At 59.0% G+C, this 26,755-nt stretch overlaps 1 protein-coding gene and 1 long non-coding RNA gene across 2 annotated transcripts in view; one reads left to right on the forward strand and one right to left on the reverse strand.

Annotated features, from left to right (window-relative positions):
* Positions 1–26,755, forward strand: part of LOC140468579 (calsequestrin-1-like) — a 348,864-nt gene that overhangs the window by 189,047 nt on the left and 133,062 nt on the right. The gene's annotated exons all lie outside the window — the stretch shown is intronic.
* On the reverse strand, positions 14,088–16,368 carry LOC140468583 (uncharacterized). The gene is made up of 2 exons (XR_011955707.1): positions 16,321–16,368; positions 14,088–14,595 (listed from the first exon to the last, which is right to left on the reverse strand). It is a non-coding gene; the product is annotated as an uncharacterized lncRNA (long non-coding RNA).

Here is a 26,755-nt window from a genome sequence, read left to right on the forward strand (position 1 = left end):
ACCCTCCCCTCTGACCTATCACCTCTAACCCCACCCCCATTCACCTATTGTACTCTGTGCTACCTTCCCCCACCCTCCCCTCTGACCTATCACCTCTAACCCCACCCCCATTCACCTATTGTACTCTGTGCTACCTTCCCCCACCCTCCCCTCTGACCTATCACCCCTAACCCCACCCCCATTCACCTATTGTACTCTGTGCTACCTTCTCCCACCCTCCCCTCTGACCTATCACCTCTAACCCCACCCCCATTCACCTATTGTACTCTGTGCTACCTTCCCCCACCCTCCCCTCTGACCTATCACCCCTAACCCCACCCCCATTCACCTATTGTACTCTGTGCTACCTTCCCCCACCCTCCCCTCTGACCTATCACTCCCATCCCCACCCCCATTCACCTATTGTACTCTGTGCTACCTTCCCGCACCCTCCCCTCTGACCTATCACCCCTAACCCCACCCCCATTCACCTATTGTACTCTGTGCTACCTTCTCCCACCTTCCCCTCTGACCTATCACCCCCCTCCCCACCCCCATTCACCTATTGTACTCTGTGCTACCTTCCCCCACCCTCCCCTCTGACCTATCACCCCCATCCCCACCCCCATTCACCTATTGTACTCTGTGCTACCTTCTCCCACCCTCCCCTCTGACCTATCACCTCTAACCCCACCCCCATTCACCTATTGTACTCTGTGCTACCTTCCCCCACCCTCCCCTCTGACCTATCACCCCCCAACCCCACCCCCATTCACCTATTGTACTCTGTGCTACCTTCTCCCACCCTCCCCTCTGACCTATCACCCCTAACCCCACCCCCATTCAACTATTGTACTCTGTGCTACCTTCCCCCACCCTCCCCTCTGACCTATCACTCCCATCCCCACCCCCATTCACCTATTGTACTCTGTGCTACCTTCCCGCACCCTCCCCTCTGACCTATCACCCCTAACCCCACCCCCATTCACCTATTGTACTCTGTGCTACCTTCTCCCACCTTCCCCTCTGACCTATCACCCCCCTCCCCACCCCCATTCACCTATTGTACTCTGTGCTACCTTCTCCCACCCTCCCCTCTGACCTATCACCCCTAGCCCCACCCCCATTCACCTATTGTACTCTGTGCTACCTTCTCCCCACCCTCCCCTCTGACCTATCACCTCTAACCCCACCCCCATTCACCTATTGTACTCTGTGCTACCTTCTCCCCACCCTCCCCTCTGACCTATCACCCCCATCCCCACCCCCATTCACCTATTGTACTCTGTGCTACCTTCTCCCACCCTCCCCTCTGACCTATCACCTCTAACCCCACCCCCATTCACCTATTGTACTCTGTGCTACCTTCCCCCACCCTCCCCTCTGACCTATCACCCCTAACCCCACCCCCATTCACCTATTGTACTCTGTGCTACCTTCTCCCCACCCTCCCCTCTGACCTATCACCCCTAACCCCACCCCCATTCACCTATTGTACTCTGTGCTACCTTCCCCCACCCTCCCCTCTGACCTATCACCCCTAACCCCACCCCCATTCACCTATTGTACTCTGTGCTACCTTCCCCCACTCTCCCCTCTGACCTATCACCCCCAACCCTACCCCCATTCACCTATTGTACTCTGTGCTACCTTCTCCCCAGCCCCCCTCCCATTTATCTCTCCACCCTGGAGGCTTCCTGCCTGTATTCCTGATGAAGGGCCTTTGCCCGAAATGTCGATTCTCCTGCTCCTCGGATGCTGTCTGACCGGCTGTGCTTTTCCAGCCCCACTCTGATCTAGACTGTGAGGATATATCGCCCAGGGAGCTATGGGAGGCGATGGGTTTATCGTGTCCAGTCTATCCCCAGCAATGGAGGCAGTGACGTCGAGGGGGGGGGGGGATTACTGTGAGCTCGGAGGCAGCCAGGTGGGGTGGGGTCACCAGGAGGAATGACGTTAATGGACACAATAGCCTGATGTTCCCTGCTCTGGGGCTCTGGTCCGGGGGGGGGAGATAGGCGGGAGGTTTCGCAGAGCCGGGGCTCAGCCTCTGCAACATAGAGGGCAGTGTACCAGATGAGAACCGTTTGCCCCCCCCCGCCCCGTTCCCCCCTGGCCAACGTTCCCTGTCTCAGGGCTGGCCGCAGGGCTCCAGGGAAGCTCAGCGCCTCCTGGGAGGACACCACCTCACGTTCCGCTTGGGAATTCTGCAGCCTTCTGGACTGCCTTATTGAGTTCCAACACCGTTCGGGCAGTTTCTCCCATGTCCTTTCCCCCCAACCAAGCCTTGTTATCGCAGGGTCTGCTACAGTGGTCAGCACCGCTGCCTCACGGCGCCAGGATCCCTGGTTCGATTCCAGTCTCAGGGGTGACTGTCTGTGTGGGGTTTGCACATTCACCCCGAGTCTGCGTGGGTTTAGGTTATGGTGGGATTGGCCATGCTAAATTACCCATAGTGCATAGGGATGTGCAGGTTAGGGTGGATTGGCCATACTAAATTACCCCATAGTGCTCAGGGATGTGTAGGTTAGGGTGGATTGGCCATGCTAAATTACCCATAGTGTTCAGGGATGTGTAGGTTAGGGTGGATTGGCCATGCTAAATTACCCATAGTGTTCAGGGATGTGTAGGTTAGGGTGGCTTGGCCATGCTAAATTACCCCATAGTGTTCAGGGATGTGTAGGTTAGGGTGGATTGGCCATGCTAAATTACTCATAGTGTTCAGGGATATGTAGGTTAGGGTGGATTGGCCATGCTAAATTACCCCATAGTGTTCAGGGATGTGTAGGTTAGGGTGGATTGGCTATGCTAAATTACCCCATAGTGTTCAGGGATGTGTAGGTTAGGGTGGATTAGCCATGCTAAATTACCCCATAGTGTTCAGGGATGTGTAGGTTAGGGTGGATTGGCCATGCTAAATTACCCCATAGTGTTCAGGGATGTGTAGGTTAGGGTGGATTGGCCATGCTCAATTACCCCATAGTGCTCAGGGGTGTGTAGGTTAGGGTGGATTGGCCATGCTAAATTACCCCATAGTGTTCAGGGATGTGCAGGTTAGGGTGGATTGGCCATGCTCAATTACCCCATAGTGCTCAGGGGTGTGTAGGTTAGGGTGGATTGACCATGCTAAATTACCCCATAGTGCTCAGGGATGTGCAGGTTAGGGTGGATTGGCCATGCTAAATTACCCCATAGTGCTCAGGGGTGTGTAGGTTAGGGTGGATTGGCCATGCTAAATTACCCATAGTGTTCAGGGGTGTGTAGGTTAGGGTGGATTGGCCATGCTGAATTACCCCATAGTGTTCAGGGATGTGCAGGTTAGGGTGGATTGGCCATGCTAAATTACCCATAGTGTTCAGGGATGTGTAGGTTAGGGTGGATTGGCCATGCTAAATTACCCCATAGTGTTCAGGGATGTGTAGGTTAGGGTGGATTGGCCATGCTAAATTACCCCATAGTGTTCAGGGATGTGTAGGTTAGGGTGGATTGGCCATGCTAAATTACCCCATAGTGTTCAGGGATGTGTAGGTTAGGGTGGATTGGCCATGCTAAATTACCCCATAGTGTTCAGGGATGTGTAGGTTAGGGTGTTAGGTGCATTAGTGAGAGGAAAATGGGTCTGGGTGGGTTACACTTTGGAGGGTCAGTGTGCACTGGTTGTGCTGAAGGGCCTGTCTCCACACTGTAGGGAATCGAATCGAACACAACCCATTGTCAGCCACCAGTGAGCTCCCCATTCTCCCTGCATTCCTTGGTCTCTCCAACGCTTCCCTCCTGGCTCTGTTCTCCGCTGTTATTTTCTCCTTATCCTTACCCCCCTCCCCGCCACCCTACCTTTTGCATAAAATCCAACTGATCCCCCTTCTCCCCAATCCTATCTTCTGCACCAAAAGCCAACCTTTTTCCTTAGCTGCCCTCAGCTCTGAGGAAGTGTTCCCGCACCCAAAAGGTGAACCCTGATTTCTCTGTGCAGGTGCTGCACAGACCCCCAGAGATTAGCCCTGCCATTCCTGTTCTTGTTTCCGAATCATTCCAGTTTATCCAATCAACCCCCCCCCCCCTTCCCCCCACCCCGACGCACACTGCCCTCACCCGGGCTCTCAGTGTAGCACGATCGCCACTGTCAAGAGGGAACCACCCCTGCTTATCTCTGTCTCCTCTCTCCCACAGCCACTCGTCTCCCTCCACATCACCCCCTCGGTCTTCTGAACGCCGTCCTCACGGAATGCCGCGCGGAATTTGTTATGGGGGGGGGGGGGGGGGGACAATGTTCTGGAACCCACTTGCAAGAGCCCACGACTGCAAATTGAGGTAATCTCGAATCCACGACCACCCAATCTGCAGGGAGAAGCATTGACAAATCGGCCAACCATTCTGCAAGTCGCCAACAGGGGTGTCGATGGAGACTGAAAGCAAATGGTGTCGGAATGGTGTGAAAATTCATGGGTAATCTTAGCAGGACTTATACACTTAACGGTAAGGTCCTAGGGAGTGTTACTGAACAAAGAGACCTTGGAGTGCAGGTTCATAGCTCCTTGAAAGTGGAGTCCCAGGTCGATAGGATAGTGAAGGCAGCGTTTGGTATGCTTCCCTTTATCGGTCAGAGTATTCAGTACAGGAGTTGGGAGGTCATGTTGCGGCTGTACAGGACATTGGTTAGGCCACTGTTGGAATATTGTGTGCAATTCTGGTCTCCTTCCTATCGGAAAGATGTTGTGAAACTTGAAAGGGTTCAGAAAAGATTTACAAGGATGTTGCCAGGGTTGGAGGGTTTGAGCTACAGGGAGAGGCTGAACAGGCTGGGACTGTTTTCCCTGGAGCGTCGGAGGCTGAGGGGTGACCTTATAGAGGTTTATAAAATCATGAGGGGCATGGATAGGATAAATAGACAAAGTCTTTTCCCTGGGGTGGGGGAGTCCAGAACTAGAGGGGCATAGGTTTAGGGTGAGAGGGGAAAGATATAAAAGGGACCTAAGGGGCAACTTTTTCACCCAGAGGGTGGTACGTGTATGGAATGAGCTGCCAGAGGATGTGGTGGAGGCTGGTACAATGACAACATTTAAGAGGCATTTGGATGGGTATATGAATAGGAAGGGTTTGGGGGGATATGGGCCGGGTGCTGGCAGGTGGGACTAGATTGGGTTGGGATATCTGGGTCAGCATGGACGGGTTGGGCCGAAGGGTCTGTTTCCAATGCTGTACATCTCTCCGACGTTCAGCTCGTTGAAGAGAGGTTGAGTCACACTCAGACTGTTCACTTCAACACAGCGCAGAAACAGGCCCCTTTGGCCCACCAAACCCGGCCTGCAACTTTGACCCGCGATGAGTCGCGGGTGCTGTCCCTCTGTTCATCCTCCAATCAAGTGCCGATCAAGATGCTCATTGCCAGCTCCCACCTCCTCCAGTGCATTCCGGGCACCCACCAGCCCAGGTGTGACACGGGATGCGGAAATTTCCAGAAGCTGCGACCGACTTCAGAGATCATGGCGAAAGAGTAGCGATGTGGATACTAAACTGACTTGAGTTGTCCAAAAGTCGGCCAATAACTGTCCTTCAGCCAGGAGCAGGGTATGGACGGCCTCGAGAGCTGAACTTTTCCGGATCCGAATGAATGATTTGGATCTTCACCGTCTGCAGCTGCCACTAAACCCGAGGAAACCGCAAAGCGTCTGGCGGAGACACCAGCCGCCCTTTTGCCAACCACAGGAGCTGCTCTCTCGGGCTGGAGAGGTGGCCCCGGCGCTGGTTCGGGTCGGAGAGTCACCATAGCCCTACCCGCACCGGCGAGGGGAGAGGGACTCAGAGAGTCCTCCTCGGTAACCGCAGCCGAGGTGGGAATTGAACAAGTGCTGTCGGGGAGGGGGTCACTCTCCATCGGAAAACCAGCCGTCCAGCCAACTGAACCGGGCAAACCAACTGAAGGGCCGTGCGGAAGCCCAGAAGGGCACCGATGAGTTGGTGGAGCGGGGGCAGCTGGGGAAGTGTGCGGTGATGTTTGACGGTTGAAAGAATATAATACAGAGGGTACAGTTCTATACGGGATGATGGAGGGCTGAGGGTGGATACATGCACAGCTGAGGGACTTGGGCATGACGGTGAATACCCTTGCCAACTTTTACCAGTGCACCATCGAGAACATCCTGTCCGGATGTATCCCTACCTTGGTGTGGCGATTGTACCATTCAAGATGGGAGACGGTTACAGAGAGTGGTGAATTCGGCCCGGTTCACAATCACAGAGGCCAACCTCCCATCGATCGAATCCACCTACCAGGCCCACTGTCAAGGGAAGGCCACCAGCGTTCTCAAAGATCCATCCCCCAACCCCGGCAACGCTTTTCTCCAATCTCTACCTTCGGGGAGAAGATACTGAATCCTGAACACGCAGACCAGCTGTGAACACACAGTTTTGAAACAGTTTCGACCCCACTGTTGTTAGGATACTGAATGGACTCTCAAACTCTTGAGCAATTTTCTGTCCCTGTGGTTTTGGTTTTGCTGCTGTTTCCCTATTATTTGCCATCGACGTGACTTAACTCTGTGATCTACCTGGATTGCTCGCAAGACAAAGCTTTCCCCTGTGCCTCGGTACCTGGGACAATCAATTCAATTCATTATTCGTGACAGTAAATATTGTATTCGTGGCTTTATGAACAGGGTGATAAGAGTACAAGAGCAAGGAGGTGATGCTAAACACGCACAAGACACCTGTTAGACCCCAACTGGAGTACTGTGTGCAGTTCTGGGCACCACAGGATGTGAATGCATTGGACAGAGAGAGACAGGACAGAGGTGATTTACGAGAATGGTTCCAACAATGAGAAACATCAGCGATGACGGGAGATTGAAGCACCTCGGGACTGATATCCCCCCCCTGGGTGAGGGGGAGGGGGAGGCAGGAGGAGGAGGAGAGGATCTGATTGAGGTTTTCAAATCCCTAAGCGGGCTGGAAAGAAACAGAAGCTGTTTCTGTTCGTGATAGAAAACAACAAGGGGCTTAACTTCAAAGTGATTCGTGCTGTGGTGTGGGAGAAACCTCTCTCTCTCTCTCTCTCTGCTGCCTCACAGCGCCAGGCGGGTTCAATTCCCACCACAGCCGACTGACTGTGTGGAGTTTGCACCTTCTCCCCGTGTCTGCGTGGGTTTCCTCCGGGTGCTCCGGTTTCCTCCCACAGTCCAAAGATGTGCAGGTCAGGGTGGATTGGCCATGCTAAATTACCCCATAGTGTTCAGGGATGTGCAGGTTAGGATGGATTGGCCATGTTAAATTACCCCATAGTGCTCAGGGATGTGTAGGTTAGGGGGGATTGGCCATGCTAAATTACCCCATAGTGTTCAGGGATGTGTAGGTTAGGGTGGATTGGCCTTGTTAAATTACCCATAGTGTTCAGGGATGTGTAGGTTAGGGTGGATTGGCCATGTTAAATTACCCCATAGTGCTCAGGGATGTGTAGGTTAGGGTGGATTGGCCATGCTAAATTACCCCATAGTGTTCAGGGATGTGTAGGTTAGGGTGGATTGGCCATGTTAAATTACCCCATAGTGCTCAGGGATGTGTAGGTTAGGGTGGATTGGCCATGCTAAATTACCCCATAGTGTTCAGGGATGTGTAGGTTAGGGTGGATTGGCCATGCTAAATTACCCATAGTGTTCAGGGATGTACAGGTTAGGGTGGATTGGCCATGCTAAATTACTCATAGTGTTCAGGGATGTGTAGGTTAGGGTGGATTGGCAATGCTAAATTACCCATAGTGTTCAGGGATGTGCAGGTTAGGGTGGATTGGCCATGCTAAATTACCCCATAGTGTTCAGGGATGTGTAGGTTAGGGTGGATTGGCCATGCTAAATTACCCCATAGTGTTCAGGGATGTGTAGGTTAGGGTGGATTGGCTATGCTAAATTACCCCATAGTGTTCAGGGATGTGTAGGTTAGGGTGGATTGGCCATGCTAAATTACCCATAGTGTTCAGGGATGTGTAGGTTAGGGTGGATTGGCTATGCTAAATTACCCCATAGTGTTCAGGGATGTGTAGGTTAGGGTGGATTGGCCATGCTAAATTACCCATAGTGTTCAGGGATGTGTAGGTTAGGGTGGATTGGCTATGCTAAATTACCCCATAGTGTTCAGGGATGTGTAGGTTAGGGTGGATTGGCCATGCTAAATTACCCATAGTGCCCAGGGATGTGTAGGTTAGGGTGGATTGGCCATGCTAAATTACCCTATAGTGCTCAGGGATGTGTAGGTTAGGGTGGATTGGCCATGCTAAATTACCCATAGTGTTCAGGGATGTGTAGGTTAGGGTGGATTGGCCATGCTAAATTACCCCATAGTGCTCAGGGATGTGTAGGTTAGGGTGGCCATGCTAAATTACCCCATAGTGTTCAGGGATGTGTAGGTTATGGTGGATTGGCCATGCTAAATTACCCCATAGTGTTCAGGGATGTGCAGGTTCGGGTGGATTGGCCATGCTAAATTACCCCATAGTGTTCAGGGATGTGTAGGTTAGGGTGGATTGGCCATGCTAAATTATCCCATAGTGTTCAGGGATGTGTAGGTTAGGGTGGATTGGCCATGCTAAATTACCCCATAGTACTCAGGGATGTGTAGGTTAGGGTGGATTGGCCATGCTAAATTACCCCATAGTGTTCAGGGATGTGTAGGTTAGGGTGGATTGGCCATGCTAAATTACCCCATAGTGCTCAGGGATGTGTAGGTTAGGGTGGCCATGCTAAATTACCCATAGTGTTCAGGGATGTACAGGTTAGGGTGGATTGGCCATGCTAAATTACCCATAGTGTTCAGGGATGTGTAGGTTAGGGTGGATTGGCCATGCTAAATTACCCATAGTGTTCAGGGATGTGTAGGTTAGGGTGGATTGGCCATGCTAAATTACCCATAGTGCCCAGGGATGTGTAGGTTAGGGTGGATTGGCCATGCTAAATTACCCTATAGTGCTCAGGGATGTGTAGGTTAGGGTGGATTGGCCATGCTAAATTACCCATAGTGTTCAGGGATGTGTAGGTTAGGGTGGATTGGCTATGCTAAATTACCCCATAGTGCTCAGGGATGTGTAGGTTAGGGTGGCCATGCTAAATTACCCCATAGTGTTCAGGGATGTGTAGGTTATGGTGGATTGGCCATGCTAAATTACCCCATAGTGTTCAGGGATGTGCAGGTTAGGGTGGATTGGCCATGCTAAATTATCCCATAGTGTTCAGGGATGTGTAGGTTAGGGTGGATTGGCCATGCTAAATTACCCCATAGTACTCAGGGATGTGTAGGTTAGGGTGGATTGGCCATGCTAAATTACCCCATAGTGTTCAGGGATGTGCAGGTTAGGGTGGATTGGCCATGCGAAATTACCCCATAGTGTTCAGGGATGTGTAGGTTAGGGTGGATTGGCCATGCTAAATTACCCCATAGTGCTCAGGGATGTGTAGGTTAGGGTGGCCATGCTAAATTACCCCATAGTGTTCAGGGATGTGTAGGTTATGGTGGATTGGCCATGCTAAATTACCCCATAGTGTTCAGGGATGTGCAGGTTAGGGTGGATTGGCCATGCTAAATTATCCCATAGTGTTCAGGGATGTGTAGGTTAGGGTGGATTGGCCATGCTAAATTACCCCATAGTACTCAGGGATGTGTAGGTTAGGGTGGATTGGCCATGCTAAATTACCCCATAGTGTTCAGGGATGTGCAGGTTAGGGTGGATTGGCCATGCTAAATTACCCCATAGTGTTCAGGGATGTGTAGGTTAGGGTGGATTGACCATGCTAAATTACCCCATAGTACTCAGGGATGTGTAGGTTAGGGTGGATTGGCCATGCTAAATTACCCCATAGTGTTCAGGGATGTGCAGGTTAGGGTGGATTGGCCATGCTAAATTACCCATAGTGTTCAGGGATGTGCAGGTTAGGGTGGATTGGCCATGCTCAATTACCCCATAGTGTTCAGGGATGTGTAGGTTAGGGTGGATTGACCATGCTAAATTATCCCATAGTGTTCAGGGATGTGTAGGTTAGGGTGGATTGGCCATGCTAAATTACCCATAGTGCTCAGGGATGTGTAGGTTAGGGTGGATTGGCCATGCTAAATTACCCCATAGTGTTCAGGGATGTGTAGGTTAGGGTGGATTGACCATGCTAAATTACCCATAGTGTTCAGGGATGTGTAGGTTAGGGTGGATTGGCCATGCTAAATTACCCCATAGTGTTCAGGGATGTGTAGGTTAGGGTGGATTGGCCATGCTAAATTACCCCATAGTGTTCAGGGATGTGTAGGTTAGGGTGGATTGGCCATGCTAAATTACCCACAGTGTTAGGTAAAGAGGTAAATGTAGGGGAGTGGGTCTGGGTGGGTTGCCCTTCGGCGGGTCGGGATGGACTTGTTGGGCCGAAGGGCCTGTTTCCACACTGTCAGTAATCTAATCCAATCTCTCTCTCTTGCTCACGGCGATGGAACACACTGGTTGGAAATGGAGGCAGGCTCATTCCAGAGGGGCACCGGGATAAAAGTATTGTGCAGGGGGAATATGGAGGCAGGAGAGGGGAACGGTGGGAAATCGAGCTGCTTGCTTGCCTGCACCTGGGGCCTCCTTCTGTGACCCCTGCCGACACTGAGGGGATGGTGGTGTATTCCCAAGTCAGGATGGAGCGAGGGGGACTTGCAGGGGGGTGGGGGGGTGGGGGGGTGGGGGGGGGGGGGGTATCCCCCTGCGGATTTTGCCCGTCAAACCCAAGGGAATCACTTTGGGAGCGGCAGCCACTGAGAGGACTGGGCCGCGGGTGAGGTGCCAGGGGGAAGTTCTGCCCGGAGGAGGTGCTGACGGGCGGGTAACATTGGGAGAACACCCGGGAAAGCTGCAGGAAGACAGTTGAGTGAGAGGAGCAGGAACGATGCAAAGTGGGGTCACTTATTCAGATGACGATTTGACGTTGGCCGCGAGAGGTAGGCCAGGATCGGCCAAGCGCAAAGAGCAGATTTTTAACAACGACATGAGGGAGCAATGTTGTTACTTTTTTGTAAAAAACACAGTGGTTCACGTGCAGAGAGAGCGGTGGACGCAGGTCCAGTTAAGAGTTTAAAAGACATTTGGATAAATACATGAACAGGAAAGGTTTTGGGAGGGATACGGTCAGGTGGGACCAGTAGAGTTTGGGATTATGTTCGGCCTAGACCAAAAGGGCGCGTTGTCCTGTGCTCCGAGTCTTGGAGCGATACCCTGCAGCTGCGGTTTGGAATTGAAATGACAGCGTGGAGCGCCGAGATCTCAAATCTAAGCTGCAAGTTAATATTTAAAAGCAGCTTCAAAATAAAAAAACCAAAGGAAGCAATACGGAGGAGGAGACCATTCAGCCCTTGGAGCGTGCACTCCCATTCACGGGCGATCAGCACTGACTTCCCGCTGACCTTTTGATTCCCCTCAACATTTAGCAGTCCCTCCCTGCCAATCGCCCAGGTCTCAGCCCTCACTGCTTTCTGCCGTCGACAATTCCGCAGTCTCCGAGCGCTCCGGGTGAAGAGACCTGCCCTCATTTCCGGCCCGTATCCTTAATCTGTTCCGCGTGGTGTGGAGCCACGAGGGTTTGGAGTCAAATGTGATCGGCTCGATTTTAGGAGGCGGCCCAGGGAGACACCTCAGAGAGACACTCAGCACGGAAACAGGGCCTTTGGCCCAACCAGTCCCATGCAGACCCTCATCCCAAACTAACTTCGTCCCACCTGCCTGCTCCTGGTCCATATCCCTCCCAACCCTTTCCTGTTCATGTCGTTGTCCGAATGTCTTTTTAAACGTTGTCACTGTGCCCACACCCACCACTTCCTCAGGGAGGTCATAGCACACGCGAACCACTCTCAGGGTAAAAACAAATTTGCCCCTCATGTCTTTTTTAAAATCTCTCTCTCTCCTTTCGAGTTAAAAATGTCCCCCCAGCCTTGAAATTCCCCACCCTCGGGAAAACACAATGACCACCAACTCTCTCTATACCCCTCAGGATTTTATAAACTTCTTCCAGGTCACCACGCGACCTCCTACGCTCCAGTGAAAAAACTCCCAGCCTGTCCAGCCCTTAACCCAAACCCCTTCCATACCTGGCAACCTCCTGGTAAATCCCTTCTGAACCCTCTCCGGGTTAATAATCTCCTTTCTGTAACAGGACGCCCGGAACTGGGCACAGTGCTCCAGACGAGACCTCACCAATGTCCTGTACAACCCCAACACGACATTCCCCAACTCCTGTACTCCAAGGACTGAGCAATGAAGGCAAGCATGCTAAACACCACCTTAACCGCCCTGTGACACAGACTCATTGACCCATTTGATCAAGATCTCTCTGGAATCTTGGATCACCTTCTTCACTGTCCACTCTCCCACCAATCCTGCTGTCATCCGCCAACTTACTGACCATGCTTCATATTGTTCTCATCCCCATCCTTTATAGAAAGGACACAAGTTCCGATCCCTGTGGAACACCGCGGGTCACAGGCCTCCGGTCTGAAAAGCAACCCTCCACCACCACCCCCTGTCGTCCAGCCAATTTTGTATCCAATCGGCAAGCTTCCCCTGAATCCCACGTGACCTGACTTCACTAATTCCACTACCACACGGAACCTTGTCTCAGACTTCACTAAACTCCAAGTCGACAAGGTGTGCTGCTCTGCCCGCATCAATCTTGTTGGTGACTTCCTCCAAAAAAACTCAATCGAGTTTGAGAGACATGGCTTTCCTCGCACAAACCCATGCTGATTCTCTCGAACCAATTCCAAAAGTCCATAAATCCTATCCTCCAACCATTTACCCACAACCAGAGTCATCGGGGTTTGGAAAATCATGCCCGGGGCAGGTGGTGAATAGGCAAGGTCTTTTCCCTGGGCTGGGGGAGTTCAAAACATCCCGACACCGCCCGCTTGACCTGTCCCATCTATCCGTTCCACCCTCCCCTCTGACCTATCACCTTCGCCCCCCCCACCTATTGCACTCTCAGTTACCTTCTCCACAGTCCCACCCTCCCCTTCTCATTTATCTCTCCACCCCCTGGGCCCACAAGCCACATTCCTGACGAAGGGCTTTTGCCTGAAACGTTGACTCTCCTGCTCCTCGGATGCTGCCTGATCCAAGGCTGTGCTTTTCCAGCACCCAGACTCTCGACTCCGGTCTCCAGCATCTGCAGTCCTCACTTTCTTCTTATAAGGTGAGAGGAGGAAGTTTTTAAAAAGATGTGAGGGGTATTATTGTTTTTTTTTTAACAGAGTGGTTTGTATGTGGAATGAACTGCGAGAGGAAGGGGTGGATGCAGGTCCAGTCAGAACATTTAAAAGACATTTGGATCAGGACTTGAACAGGAAAGGGATGGGAGGGATATGGGCCAGGAGCAGGAAGGTGGGATTAGGTTAGTTTGGGAATGTGGTCGGATTGGACTCGCTGCATGGATGGAGGGGTCTGTTTCCAGGTTGTAAAACTCCGTCTCACAATCTGCTGCCCCATGTCCTTCTGGATGGAAGTGGCCGTGGGGTTTGGAAGGTGCTGCCTGAGGGTCTTTGGGGAATTTCTGCAGGGCATCTTGGAGATGGTCCACACTGCTGTTACTGAGCGTCGGTGGGGGGGGAGGGAGGGGATGTTTGTAGGTGTGGGGTCAATCAAGGGGGGGCTGCTTTGTCCCTGGATGGGGTCGAGCTTCTTGAGTGTTGTTGGACCTGCCCCCATTCAGGGGCAAGTGGGGAGTATTCCCTCCCCCTCCTGACCTGGGCCTTGTAGATGGTGGGACAAGCTTTGGGGGGGGAGGGAGAGTCAGGAGGGGAGTTACTCGGAGCAGGATTCCCAGCCTCGGACCTGCTCCTGTAGCCGCTGCGTTTACGTGGGCAGTTGGGTCTCTGATCAAATGGTAACCCCCCCCAGGATGTTGACAGTGGGGGAATTCAGTGATGGTAACACCGTGGAATGTCAAGGGGCGGTAGTCAGATTGTCTCTTACTGGAGATGTTGATGGATTCGCACTTGTGTGTGGCGTGAATGTTAATTACAAATTGTCAGCCCAAGCCTGGATATCGTCCGTGGGTGTGTCCAGATGCAGGTGAATCAGAAGGAGAGAGAGAGAGAGAGACAGACAGTGATTGGATTAAATCACTTTTAACGTTGATCAGGAGTTAATTACACAAACCAGTCCACCTCTGGACAGAGACTGTACACCGACGCAGACCCAACGCAGAGCAGCAGACAAGGAGGGGAACCTTCTGGAGGGGGTGGGGGGGGGGAGAGAACATTCCCAGGAACCCACTGCTCGGTCTCCCAATCCCTGGACCTGAGGGCGTCCAGTGGGAAACGGCTCCTGACAAAATGTGGAGAGCAGAGAGGAACCCTTTGACACGCTGCACCCCATGGTCAAACAGCTCCCTCAACACACAGGTGACCCTCCACCGCCCATCTCGGGAACGGAACGGCACTGCCCCGGTTCCCCCGGATTTGGGGCGTGACTTGGAGGGAGGGAAGAGGAAGGGAAGGGATTGAGAATCTCAAACAAGATCGGCTCCCAGCCTGTCACATGACCGCACACTGCTCTGTGCCCGCCGCCAGGTTCTCCGGGAGGCTCATTCCATCCAGGTCAAAGTTCAGGCCAGGAGGCTGTGGGAACAAACATGGCAGGTAGTTAATCCACACTTGTGGCGCCCTCTACTGTTTTATCTTGGGAGTAAAGCTCCCTCTACACTGTCCCCCATCAAACACTCGCAGGACAGGGACAGCACGGGGTTAGATACAGAGTAAAGCTTCCTCTACACTGTCCCCCCATCAAACACTCCCAGGACAGGGACAGCACGGGGTTAGATAGAGAGTAAAGCTCCCTCTACAGTGTCCCCCATCAAACCCTCACAGGGACAGGGACAGCACGGGGTTAGATACAGAGTAAAGCTTCCTCTACACTGTCCCCCATCAAACACTCCCAGGACAGGGACAGCACGGGGTTAGATAGAGAGTAAAGCTCCCTCTACAGTGTCCCCCATCAAACCCTCACAGGGACAGGGACAGCACGGGGTTAGATACAGAGTAAAGGTCCCTCTACACTGTCCCCCATCAAACCCTCCCAGGACAGGGACAGCACGGGGTTAGATACAGAGTAAAGCACCCTCTACACAGTCCCCCATCAAACACTCCCAGGACAGGGACAGCACAGGGTTAGATACAGAGTAAAGCTCTCTCTACACTGTCCCCCATCAAACACTCCCAGGACAGGGACAGCACGGGGTTAGATACAGAGTAAAGCTCCCTCTACACTGTCCCCCATCAAACACTCCCAGGACAGGGACAGCACGGGGTTAGATACAGAGTAAAGCTCTCTCTACACTGTCCCCCCATCAAACACTCCCAGGACAGGGACAGCCCGGGGTTAGATACAGAGTAAAGCTCTCTCTACACTGTCCCCCCATCAAACACTCCCAGGACAGGGACAGCCCGGGGTTAGATACAGAGTAAAGCTCCCTCTACACTGTCCCCCCATCAAACACTCCCAGGACAGGGACAGCACGGGGTTAGATACAGAGTAAAGCTCCCTCTACACTGTCCCCCATCAAACCCTCCCAGGACAGGGACAGCACGGGGTTAGATACAGAGTAAAGCTCCCTCTACACTGTCCCCCATCAAACACTCCCAGGACAGGGACAACACGGGGTTAGATACAGAGTAAAGCTCCCTCTACACTGTCCCCCATCAAACCCTCCCAGGACAGGGACAGCACGGGGTTAGATACAGAGTAAAGCTCCCTCTACACTGTCCCCCATCAAACACTCCCAGGACAGGGACAGCACGGGGTTAGATACAGAGTAAAGCTCTCTCTACACTGTCCCCCCATCAAACACTCCCAGGACAGGGACAGCCCGGGGTTAGATACAGAGTAAAGCTCTCTCTACACTGTCCCCCCATCAAACACTCCCAGGACAGGGACAGCCCGGGGTTAGATACAGAGTAAAGCTCCCTCTACACTGTCCCCCCATCAAACACTCCCAGGACAGGGACAGCACGGGGTTAGATACAGAGTAAAGCTCCCTCTACACTGTCCCCCATCAAACCCTCCCAGGACAGGGACAGCACGGGGTTAGATACAGAGTAAAGCTCCCTCTACACTGTCCCCCATCAAACACTCCCAGGACAGGGACAACACGGGGTTAGATACAGAGTAAAGCTCCCTCTACACTGTCCCCCATCAAACCCTCCCAGGACAGGGACAGCCCGGGGTTGGATCCAGAGTAAAGCTCCCTGTCCCCTGTCCCAGTGAAGTGTTCCCGGGCTGTGGTGAAGTAAGGAGAGTGTAAGTGCAGCCTGAAGCGAGCTGAGCAGTTGTGGGATTGTACTCACCATCTCTGCCAGCTCCTTTGGTGGCTCACCGAGATCCTGGAGCTGAGGGAACACACCGAGGGAGAGAGAGAGAGACCGAGTGAGAGAGAGAGACCGAGTGAGAGCAAGCACACAGACAGGCGTCACAGTGGGCTGGGGAAGGCTGGGACACGGGAGGGATGTGGGGGCAGATGGAGGGGACAGCACTCGGCAGGACGGAGCAGGGAATCACATGGCGGAGGGAGGGGCGAGAGAGGGGACGGGGTGGGAGAGAGAGTGAGGGGACAGGAGGGGGGGGGAGAGAGAGGGGACGGGGGGGGAGAGAGAGAGAGGGGACAGGAGGAGAGAGAGAGAGAGAGGGGACGGGGGGGGGGGGGAGAGGGAGAGAGAGTGCGAGGGGACGGGGGGGGGGGGGGAGAGGGACAGAGAGTGCGAGGGGACGGGGGGAGAGAGAGAGTGCGAGGGGTCAGGGGGAGAGAGAGAGAGAGAGTGCGAGGGGTCAGGGGGAGAGAGAGAGTGCGAGGGGTCAGGGGGAGAGAGAGAGAGAGAGTGCGAGGGGTCGGGGGGGGAGAGAGTGCGAGGGGACGGGGGGAGAGAGAGAGTGCGAGGGAACGGGGGAGAGAGAGAGTGCGAGGGGACGGGGGAGAGAGAGAGTGCGAGGTGACGGGGGGAGAGAGAGATTGCGAGGGAACGGGGGGGGGGAGAGAGAGTGCGAGGGGTCGGGGGAGAGAGAGAGTGCGAGGTGACGGGGGGAGAGAGAGATTGCGAGGGAACAGGGGGGGGGAGAGAGAGTGCGAGGGGTGGGGGAGGGGGAGAGAGTGCGAGGGGACGGGGAGAGAGAGAGTGCGAGGGGACGGGGGGAGAGAGAGAGTGCGAGGGAACGGGGGAGAGAGAGAGTGCGAGGGGTCAGGGGGAGAGAGAGAGAGAGAGAGAGAGTGCGAGGGGACGGGGGGAGAGACAGAGTGCGAGGGAACGGGGGAGAGAGAGAGTGCGAGGGGTCGGGGGGAGAGAGAGAGAGAGAGAGAGAGTGCGAGGGGACGGGGGGAGAGAGAGAGTGCGAGGGAACGGGGGAGAGAGAGAGTGCGAGGGGACGGGGGAGAGAGAGAGGGCGAGGGGAGAGAGAATGCGAGGGGACGGGGGGAGAGAGAGAGTGCGAGGGGACGGGGGGAGAGAGAGAGTGCGAGGGGACGGGGGGAGAGAGAGAGTGCGAGGGAACGGGGGAGAGAGAGAGTGCGAGGGGACGGGGGGAGAGAGAGAGTGTGAGGGAACGGGGGGGGGAGAGAGAGTGCGAGGGGTCGGGGGGGGAGAGAGTGCGAGGGGTCGGGGGGGGGAGAGAGTGCGAGGGGACAGGGGCGAGAGTGTGAGGGAACGGGGGGGAGAGAGAGTGCGAGGGGTCGGGGGAGAGAGAGAGTGCGAGGGGTCGGGGGAGAGAGAGAGTGCGAGGAAACGGGGGGGGAGAGAGAGTGCGAGGGGAGCGGGGGGGGAGAGAGAGTGCGATGGGGTCGGGGGGGGAGAGAGAGTGCGAGGGAACGGGGGAGAGAGAGAGTGCGAGGGGTCAGGGGGAGAGAGAGAGAGAGAGAGTGCGAGGGGACGGGGGGAGAGAGAGAGTGCGAGGGAACGGGGGAGAGAGAGAGTGCGAGGGGTCGGGGGGAGAGAGAGAGAGAGAGAGTGCGAGGGGACGGGGGGAGAGAGAGAGTGCGAGGGAACGGGGGAGAGAGAGAGTGCGAGGGGTCGGGGGGAGAGAGAGAGTGCGAGGGAACGGGGGGAGAGAGAGAGTGCGAGGGGACGGGGGAGAGAGAGAGTGCGAGGGGTCGGGGGGGAGAGAGAGAGTGCGAGGGGACGGGGGGAGAGAGAGAGTGCGAGGGGACGGGGGAGAGAGAGAGTGCGAGGGGACGGGGGAGAGAGAGTGCGAGGGGACGGGGGGAGAGAGAGTGCGAGGGGACGGGGGGAGAGAGAGTGCGAGGGGTCGGGGGGGAGAGAGAGAGTGCGAGGGGACGGGGGAGAGAGAATTCGAGGGGAAGGGGGGAGAGAGAGAGTGCGAGGGGACGGGGGGAGAGAGAGAGTGCGAGGGGTCGGGGGGAGAGAGAGAGTGCGAGGGGACGGGGGAGCGAGAATGCGAGGGGAAGGGGGGAGAGAGAGAGTGCGAGGGGACGGGGGGAGAGAGAGAGTGCGAGGGGACGGGGGGAGAGAGAGAGTGCGAGGGGCCGGGGGGGGAGAGAGAGAGAGAGTGCGAGGGGACAGGGGAGAGAGTGTGAGGGAACGGGGGGGAGAGAGAGAGTGCGAGGGGTCGGGGGGGGAGAGAGAGTGCGAGGGGTCGGGGGGGGAGAGAGAGTGCGAGGGGTCGGGGGGGAGAGAGAGTGCGAGGGGTCGGGGGGGGAGAGAGAGTGCGAGGGGTCGGGGGGGGGAGAGAGTGCGAGGGGTCGGGGGGGGGAGAGAGTGCGAGGGGTCGGGGGGGGGGGAGAGAGAGTGCGAGGGGTCGGGGGGGGAGAGAGAGTGCGAGGGGTCGGGGGGGAGAGAGAGTGCGAGGGGTCGGGGGGAGAGAGAGAGCGAGGGGATTGGGGGGAGAGAGAGAGTGCGAGGGGTCAGGGGGAGAGAGAGAGCGAGGGGATTGGGGGGAGAGAGAGAGTGCGAGGGGACGGGGGAGAGAGAGAGTGCGAGTGAACGGGGGAGAGAGAGAGTGCGAGGCGACGGGGGGAGAGAGAGAGTGCGAGTGAACGGGGGAGAGAGAGAGAGTGCGAGCGGACGGGGGGAGAGAGAGTGCGAGGGGACGGGGAGAGAGAGAGTGTGAGGGGACGGGGGGAGAGAGAGAGTGCGAGGGAACGGGGGAGAGAAAGAGTGCGAGGGGACGGGGGGAGAGAGAGTGCGAGGGAACTGGGGAGAGAGAGAGAGTGCGAGGGGACGGGGGGAGAGAGAGAGTGCGAGGGGACGGGGGGAGAGAGAGAGTGCGAGGGGACGGGGGAGAGAGAGAGTGCGAGGGAACGGGGGAGAGAGAGAGGGCGAGGGAACGGGGGAGAGAGAGAGTGCGAGGGGACGGGAGGAGAGAGAGAGTGCGAGGGGACGGGGGAGAGAGAGAGTGCGAGGGAACGGGGGAGAGAGAGAGGGCGAGGGGACGGGGGGAGAGAGAGAGTGCGAGGTGACAGGGGGAGAGAGAGAGAGTGCGAGGGGACGGGGGAGAGAGAGAGTGCGAGGGGTCAGGGGGAGAGAGAGAGAGAGAGAGAGAGAGAGTGCGAGGGAACGGGGGGGGAGAGAGAGTGCGAGGGAACGGGGGAGAGAGAGAGAGTGCGAGGGAACAGGGGGGAGAGAGAGTGCGAGGGGACGGGGGAGAGAGAGAGTGCGAGGGAACGGGGGAGAGAGAGAGTGCGAGGGGACGGGGGAGAGAGAGAGTGCGAGGGGACGGGGGAGAGAGAGAGTGCGAGGGGACGGGGGAGAGAGAGAGAGTGCGAGGGGACGGGGGAGAGAGAGTGCGAGGGGACGGGGGGAGAGAGAGTGCGAGGGGACGGGGGGAGAGAGAGTGCGAGGGGACGGGGGGAGAGAGAGAGTGCGAGGTGACGGGGGGAGAGAGAGAGTGCGAGGGGACGGGGGACAGAGAGAGTGCGAGGGGACGGGGGGGGGGAGAGAGTGCGAGGGGTTGGGGGAGAGAGAGAGAGAGTGCGAGGGAACGGGGGAGAGAGAGAGAGTGCGAGGGGACGGGGGGGGGGAGAGAGAGTGAAAGGGGACGGGGGGAGAGAGAGTGCGAGGGGTCGGGGGGAGAGAGAGAGTGCGAGGGGACGGGGGGAGAGAGAGAGTGCGAGGGAACGGGGGAGAGAGAGAGTGCGAGGGGACGGGGGGAGAGCGAGAGTGCGAGGGAACGGGGGGAGAGCGAGAGTGCGAGGGAACGGGGGAGAGAGAGAGTGCGAGGGGACGGGGGGAGAGAGAGAGTGCGAGGGAACGGGGGGAGGAGAGAGAGTGCGAGGGAACGGGGGGAGGAGAGAGAGTGCGAGGGGTCGGGGGGGAGAGAGAGTGCGAGGAGTCGGGGGGGGGAGAGAGAGTGCGAGGGGTCGGGGGGGGAGAGAGAGAGAGTGCGAGGGGTCGGGGGGGGAGAGAGAGAGTGCGAGGGGACGGGGGGGAGAGAGAGTGCGAGGGGTCGGGGGGGGGGGACAGAGAGTGCGAGGGGTCGGGGGAGAGAGAGAGTGCGAGGGGACGGGGGGAGAGAGAGTGCGAGGGGTCGGGGGGGGGGAGAGAGAGTGCGAGGGGTCGGGGGGGGGAGAGAGAGTGCGAGGGGTCGGGGGGGGGAGAGAGAGTGCGAGGGGTCGGGGGGGGGAGAGAGAGTGCGAGGGGTCGGGGGGGAGAGAGAGAGTGCGAGGGGTCGGGGGGGGAGAGACAGTGCGAGGTGTCGGGGGGGGCGGGAGAGAGAGTGCGAGGGGACGGGGGGGAGAGAGAGAGTGCGAGGGGTCAGGGGGAGAGAGAGTGCGAGGGGACGGGGGGAGAGAGAGAGTGCGAGGGAACGGGGGGGGGGAGAGAGTGCGAGGGGTCGGGGGGGGGGAGAGAGTGCGAGGGGTCGGGGGGGGGAGAGAGAGTGCGAGGGGTCGGGGGAGAGAGAGAGTGCGAGGGGACGGGGGGAGAGAGAGAGTGCGAGGGGTCGGGGAGGGGGAGAGAGAGTGCGATGGGGTCGGGGGAGAGAGAGAGTGCGAGGGAACAGGGGAGAGAGAGAGTGCGAGGGGGGGGAGAGAGAGTGCGAGGGAACGGGGGAGAGAGAGAGTGCGAGGGGACGGGGGAGAGAGAGAGTGCGAGGGGACGGGGGAGAGAGAGAGTGCGAGGGGACGGGGGAGAGAGAGAGTGCGAGGGGTGGGGGGGTGGAGAGAGAGAGTGCGAGGGGTCGGGGTGGGGAGAGAGAGTGCGAGGGGACGGGGAGAGAGAGAGAGTGCGAGGGGTCGGGGGGGGAGAGAGAGTGCGAGGGGACGGGGGAGAGAGAGAGTGCGAGGGGTCGGGGGGGGGGGGAGAGAGAGTGCGAGGGGTCGGGGGGGGAGAGAGAGTGCGAGGGGTCGGGGGGGAGAGAGAGTGCGAGGGGTCGGGGGGAGAGAGAGAGCGAGGGGATTGGGGGGAGAGAGAGAGTGCGAGGGGTCAGGGGGAGAGAGAGAGCGAGGGGATTGGGGGGAGAGAGAGAGTGCGAGGGGACGGGGGGAGAGAGAGAGTGCGAGTGAACGGGGGAGAGAGAGAGTGCGAGGCGACGGGGGGAGAGAGAGAGTGCGAGTGAACGGGGGAGAGAGAGAGAGTGCGAGCGGACGGGGGGAGAGAGAGTGCGAGGGGACGGGGAGAGAGAGAGTGTGAGGGGACGGGGGGAGAGAGAGAGTGCGAGGGAACGGGGGAGAGAAAGAGTGCGAGGGGACGGGGGGAGAGAGAGTGCGAGGGAACTGGGGAGAGAGAGAGAGTGCGAGGGGACGGGGGGAGAGAGAGAGTGCGAGGGGACGGGGAGAGAGAGAGAGAGAGAGAGTGCGAGGGGACGGGGGGAGAGAGAGAGTGCGAGGGAACGGGGGAGAGAGAGAGTGCGAGGGGTCAGGGGGAGAGAGAGAGAGAGAGAGAGTGCGAGGGGACGGGGGGAGAGAGAGAGTGCGAGGGAACGGGGGAGAGAGAGAGAGTGCGAAGGGTCGGGGGGAGAGAGAGAGAGAGAGAGATTGCGAGGGGATGGGGGGAGAGAGAGAGTGCGAGGGGACGGGGGGAGAGAGAGAGTGCGAGGGGACGGGGGGAGAGAGAGAGTGCGAGGGGACGGGGGGAGAGAGAGAGTGCGAGGCGACGGGGGGTGAGAGAGAGTGCGAGGGGTCGGGGAGGGGGAGAGAGAGTGCGATGGGGTCGGGGGAGAGAGAGAGTGCGAGGGAACAGGGGAGAGAGAGAGTGCGAGGGAACAGGGGAGAGAGAGAGTGCGAGGGGGGGGAGAGAGAGTGCGAGGGAACGGGGGAGAGAGAGAGTGCGAGGGGACGGGGGAGAGAGAGAGTGCGAGGGGACGGGGGAGAGAGAGAGTGCGAGGGGACGGGGGAGAGAGAGAGTGCGAGGGGTGGGGGGGTGGAGAGAGAGAGTGCGAGGGGTCGGGGTGGGGAGAGAGAGTGCGAGGGGACGGGGAGAGAGAGAGAGTGCGAGGGGTCGGGGGGGGAGAGAGAGTGCGAGGGGACGGGGGAGAGAGAGAGTGCGAGGGGTCGGGGGGGGGGAGAGAGAGTGCGAGGGGTCGGGGGGGGAGAGAGAGTGCGAGGGGTCGGGGGGGAGAGAGAGTGCGAGGGGTCGGGGGGAGAGAGAGAGCGAGGGGATTGGGGGGAGAGAGAGAGTGCGAGGGGTCAGGGGGAGAGAGAGAGCGAGGGGATTGGGGGGAGAGAGAGAGTGCGAGGGGTCAGGGGGAGAGAGAGAGCGAGGGGATTGGGGGGAGAGAGAGAGTGCGAGGGGACGGGGGAGAGAGAGAGCGAGGGGATTGGGGGGAGAGAGAGAGTGCGAGGGGACGGGGGAGAGAGAGAGTGCGAGGGGACGGGGGAGAGAGAGAGTGCGAGTGAACGGGGGAGAGAGAGAGTGCGAGGCGACGGGGGGAGAGAGAGAGTGCGAGTGAACGGGGGAGAGAGAGAGAGTGCGAGCGGACGGGGGGAGAGAGAGTGCGAGGGGACGGGGGGAGAGAGAGTGCGAGGGGACGGGGAGAGAGAGAGTGTGAGGGGACGGGGGGAGAGAGAGAGTGCGAGGGAACGGGGGAGAGAAAGAGTGCGAGGGGACGGGGGGAGAGAGAGTGCGAGGGAACTGGGGAGAGAGAGAGAGTGCGAGGGGACGGGGGGAGAGAGAGAGTGCGAGGGGACGGGGGGAGAGAGAGAGTGCGAGGGGACGGGGGAGAGAGAGAGTGCGAGGGAACGGGGGAGAGAGAGAGGGCGAGGGAACGGGGGAGAGAGAGAGGGCGAGGGGACGGGGGGAGAGAGAGAGTGCGAGGTGACAGGGGGAGAGAGAGAGAGTGCGAGGGGACGGGGGAGAGAGAGAGTGCGAGGGGTCAGGGGGAGAGAGAGAGAGAGAGAGAGAGAGAGTGCGAGGGAACGGGGGGGAGAGAGAGTGCGAGGGAACGGGGGAGAGAGAGAGAGTGCGAGGGAACAGGGGGGAGAGAGAGTGCGAGGGGACGGGGGAGAGAGAGAGTGCGAGGGAACGGGGGAGAGAGAGAGTGCGAGGGGACGGGGGAGAGAGAGAGTGCGAGGGGACGGGGGAGAGAGAGAGTGCGAGGGGACGGGGGAGAGAGAGAGTGCGAGGGGACGGGGGAGAGAGAGTGCGAGGGGACGGGGGGAGAGAGAGTGCGAGGGGACGGGGGGAGAGAGAGTGCGAGGGGACGGGGGGAGAGAGAGAGTGCGAGGTGACGGGGGGAGAGAGAGAGTGCGAGGGGACGGGGGAGAGAGAGAGTGCGAGGGGACGGGGGGGGAGAGAGTGCGAGGGGTTGGGGGAGAGAGAGAGAGAGAGAGAGAGAGTGCGAGGGAACGGGGGAGAGAGAGAGAGTGCGAGGGGACGGGGGGGGGGAGAGAGAGTGAAAGGGGACGGGGGGAGAGAGAGTGCGAGGGGTCGGGGGGGAGAGAGAGAGTGCGAGGGGACGGGGGGAGAGAGAGAGTGCAAGGGAACGGGGGAGAGAGAGAGTGCGAGGGAACGGGGGAGAGAGAGAGTGCGAGGGGACGGGGGGGAGAGCGAGAGTGCGAGGGAACGGGGGAGAGAGAGAGTGCGAGGGGACGGGGGGAGAGAGAGAGTGCGAGGGAACGGGGGGAGGAGAGAGAGTGCGAGGGAACGGGGGGAGGAGAGAGAGTGCGAGGGGTCGGGGGGGAGAGAGAGTGCAAGGAGTCGGGGGGGGGAGAGAGAGTGCGAGGGGTCGGGGGGGGAGAGAGAGAGAGTGCGAGGGGTCGGGGGGGGAGAGAGAGAGTGCGAGGGGACGGGGGGGAGAGAGAGTGCGAGGGGTCGGGGGGGGGGAGAGAGAGTGCGAGGGGTCGGGGGAGAGAGAGAGTGCGAGGGGACGGGGGGAGAGAGAGTGCGAGGGGTCGGGGGGGGAGAGAGAGAGTGCGAGGGGTCGGGGGGGGGAGAGAGAGTGCGAGGGGTCGGGGGGGGGAGAGAGAGTGCGAGGGGTCGGGGGGGGAGAGACAGTGCGAGGGGTCGGGGGGGGCGGGAGAGAGAGTGCGAGGGGACGGGGGGGAGAGAGAGAGTGCGAGGGGTCAGGGGGAGAGAGAGTGCGAGGGGACGGGGGGAGAGAGAGAGTGCGAGGGAACGGGGGGGGGAGAGAGTGCGAGGGGTCGGGGGGGGGAGAGAGAGTGCGAGGGGTCGGGGGAGAGAGAGAGTGCGAGGGGACGGGGGGAGAGAGAGAGTGCGAGGGGACGGGAGGGGGGAGAGAGAGTGCGAGGGCTGGGGGGGGGGGAGAGAGAGTGCGAGGGAACGGGGGGGGAGAGAGTGCGAGGGAACGGGGGGGAGAGAGAGTGCGAGGGGTGGGGGGGGGGAGAGAGAGTGCGAGGGGACGGGGGAGAGAGAGAGAGAGAGAGAGTGCGAGGGGACGGGGGGAGAGAGAGAGAGAGAGAGTGCGAGGGAACGGGGGAGAGAGAGAGTGCGAGGGGTCAGGGGGAGAGAGAGAGAGAGAGAGAGTGCGAGGGGACGGGGGGAGAGAGAGAGTGCGAGGGAACGGGGGAGAGAGAGAGAGTGCGAAGGGTCGGGGGGAGAGAGAGAGAGAGAGATTGCGAGGGGATGGGGGGAGAGAGAGAGTGCGAGGGGACGGGGGGAGAGAGAGAGTGCGAGGGGACGGGGGAGAGAGAGAGTGCGAGGGGACGGGGGGAGAGAGAGAGTGCGAGGCGACGGGGGGTGAGAGAGAGTGCGAGGGGTCGGGGAGGGGGAGAGAGAGTGCGATGGGGTCGGGGGAGAGAGAGAGTGCGAGGGAACAGGGGAGAGAGAGAGTGCGAGGGGGGGGAGAGAGAGTGCGAGGGAACGGGGGAGAGAGAGAGCGCGAGGGGACGGGGGAGAGAGAGAGTGCGAGGGGACGGGGGAGAGAGAGAGTGCGAGGGGACGGGGGAGAGAGAGAGTGCGAGGGGTGGGGGGGTGGAGAGAGAGAGTGCGAGGGGTCGGGGTGGGGAGAGAGAGTGCGAGGGGACGGGGGAGAGAGAGAGAGTGCGAGGGGTCGGGGGGGGAGAGAGAGTGCGAGGGGACGGGGGAGAGAGAGAGTGCGAGGGGTCGGGGGGGGAGAGAGAGTGCGAGGGGTCGGGGGTGGGAGAGAGAGTGCGAGGGGTCAGGGGGAGAGAGAGATTGCGAGGGGATGGGGGAGAGAGAGTGCGAGGGGTCGGGGGGAGAGAGAGTGCGAGGGGGACGGGGGGAGAGAGAGTGCGAGGGGACGGGGGGAGAGAGAGTGCGAGGGGACGGGGGAGAGAGAGAGAGTGCGAGGGGACAGGGGAGAGAGAGAGTGCGAGGGGACGGGGGGAGAGAGAGAGTGCGAGGGGACAGGGGGAGAGAGAGAGTGCGAGGGGACGGGGGGAGAGAGAGAGTGCGAGGGGACGGGGGAGAGAGAGAGTGCGAGGGGACGGGGGAGAGAGAGAGTGCGAGGGAACGGGGGAGAGAGAGAGTGCGAGGGGACGGGGGAGAGAGAGAGTGCGAGGGGACGGGGGAGAGAGAGAGAGTGCGAGGGGACGGGGGGAGAGAGAGTGCGAGGGGTCGGGGGGGGAGAGAGAGTGCGAGGGGTCGGGGGTGGGAGAGAGAGTGCGAGGGGTCAGGGGGGAGAGAGAGATTGCGAGGGGATGGGGGAGAGAGAGTGCGAGGGGTCGGGGGGAGAGAGAGTGCGAGGGGACGGGGGGAGAGAGAGAGTACGAGGGAACGGGGGAGAGAGAGAGTGCGAGGGGACGGGGGGAGAGAGAGAGTGCGAGGGGACGGGGGGAGAGAGAGTGCACGAGGGGACGGGGGGAGAGAGAGAGCGCGAGGGGACGGGGGGAGAGAGAGCGCGAGGGGACGGGGGGAGAGAGAGTGCGAGGGGACGGGGGGAGAGAGAGTGCGAGGGGACGGGGGGAGAGAGAGTGCGAGGGGACGGGGGAGAGAGAGTGCGAGGGGACGGGGGGAGAGAGTGCGAGGGGACGGGGGGAGAGAGAGTGCGAGGGAACGGGGGAGAGAGAGAGTGCGAGGGGACGGGGAGAGAGAGAGTGCGAGGGGACAGGGAGAGAGAGTGCGAGGGAACGGGGGAGAGAGAGAGAGTGCGAGGGGACGGGGTGGGGGAGAGAGAGTGCGAGGGGTCGGTGGGGGGGGAGAGAGAGTGCGAGGGGTCGGGGGGGGGAGAGAGTGCGAGGGGTCGGGGGGGGGGAGAGAGAGTGCGAGGGGACGGGGAGAGAGAGAGTGCGAGGGGACGGGGAGAGAGAGAGAGAGAGTGCGAGGGGACGGGGTGGGGGAGAGAGAGTGCGAGGGGACGGGGGGAGAGAGAGAGTGCGAGGGGACGGGGAGAGAGAGAGAGTGCGAGGGGACGGGGGGAGAG

Source organism: Chiloscyllium punctatum, chromosome 47, assembly GCF_047496795.1.
Source record: "Chiloscyllium punctatum isolate Juve2018m chromosome 47, sChiPun1.3, whole genome shotgun sequence".
In the NCBI taxonomy this organism is placed as follows: domain Eukaryota; kingdom Metazoa; phylum Chordata; class Chondrichthyes; order Orectolobiformes; family Hemiscylliidae; genus Chiloscyllium; species Chiloscyllium punctatum.